Here is a 1,832-nt window from a genome sequence, read left to right on the forward strand (position 1 = left end):
ACTGTTTTAAATCCATGAAAGAAATACATTTCAAAAATGGACTTGCTGATCCAGATACAATTTGCTGTAGAATAACTAAAAGCTATACTGTGTGTCACTTGTATGCCAAGGTAAGTATGCACAGGACCAAATCATTTTCACTTTAACTGGTACAATCCCATTCATTTTTAAATGGCACTACATCTTGGCTTCAATTTAGTTCTTTCATCTTGTGCCATTAATTAAATCCTACGTCGGCATTGGTCCCTTGGTCCAAACTGGGCATGCTTCATGAAAGTGTGTTAAAACCTTTTTGAAATCATGTGTACTTATGAGTATTATATATTAAGTATTGAATATTAAGGGAAGTGAAGCTTCGATGTTTGGTTATTCAACCACAGTTGGTAAATCCCAAATCATTGCAGTTTGTTAAATTAAACATAAAATGAGAGACAATTTGTTTTCGGTGATGTGCTGCATGTTTAGCTCACACTGCTCCTTTTGCGAGGAACTCCTAACAGGTTAGGGCAGCTGAGCTTTTTTCTAAAGAATTTAGGACTGGTTGAGGAGGATTTTCTACAGACATTTGACATCCAAAGCTTTCATAACCTGCTATCGCCTTCTTCATAAAGACACTGCAAGTAGCTGAGCAAACCAGCTCATCGGGGGTCCATTTCAGAAAGCAGGTTAAACTCTGAGTTAGTTAACCCTGAGATGAGGGAAACTCTGGGTTTTCGGTTTCAGAAAGAGAGGATACTCAAACCTGAGAGAGAGGGGGAACTGCAGCCCGTTTCACAACGAGAGGTAACTTACCTCACAGTCACCTGTGAACCTAAGGGACTGTCTGTTATTTATTTCAGGGGCCACCGGAGGAGTTTTGGGACCTTTAGCCAAAAAAGACATGACCCTCCCCTCGCCAGTAAAGAAATTTCTATGACCCTCCAAAACTATTTGGAAAAAAGGCATGACCCTCCCCCAACAATTTATCAATACATTCTGTACTTCTTTAGTGTTATTTAAGATATTTATAAAATATCTGATCATGCCAGACGTAATTATTCCACTCATTTTTTAAACAATGCAATTATCCGTTTCAGCCACCAGGGGGGCAGTGTTCCCCCTGCCTCACAGCAAACTCATGGGTCAGACCTATCTGTTAGCGAAGGAGGGCCGAGACAGAGCTACATGGAAAAATATGCACCAAACAAGCCACTTAGAAATTTTGCCGTTTCGTGAATACAAAAGTTGGGTGAACAATGATGGATGACCCTCCCCTCAACAAAGAATAAAAAGACATGACCCTCCCCTATTTTCCTCCGGTGGTCCATTCCATAAATACCGAACGGTCCCTAACCTGGTCGGGAGCAGGTTTTCCTCAATAAAAGAAGAATTTTTATTGTGGCGGTGCACGCGCTTAACTCGGACTGAACCTACTCTGAGTCGATTGAACGAACTCAAATAATCTGCTCTGGAACCAAAATCCCATCTCTGGGTAAATTAACTCAGAGTTAGACTCAGTTTGTTAAACCACCTTCCTGAAATGGGCCCCAGATCAACATCTCCAGATGAATATGCTGAGAAAACCTTATTTTAATATCTTAAATTGCAGACTACTGGACTGCATTTTTATACTTTCTTTGCAAATTTGATTATGAGAGGTTATGTTCAAACATCAAATTGAGCTTTTGAGTACATTTACCCAAATTAAACAGTTTAGATTTATCGTACATGACAAATTGACACTTGGATGTTTAAAGTTTATTTTGAAAGCCTTCTTTTTATACACATCTACATATTTACAAAAATTTTAATTCAACAAGCATCCAACAGAAACAATCTTAACTTCGAGGGGA

This window comes from Perca fluviatilis, chromosome 3, assembly GCF_010015445.1.
Source record: "Perca fluviatilis chromosome 3, GENO_Pfluv_1.0, whole genome shotgun sequence".
Classification (NCBI taxonomy): domain Eukaryota; kingdom Metazoa; phylum Chordata; class Actinopteri; order Perciformes; family Percidae; genus Perca; species Perca fluviatilis.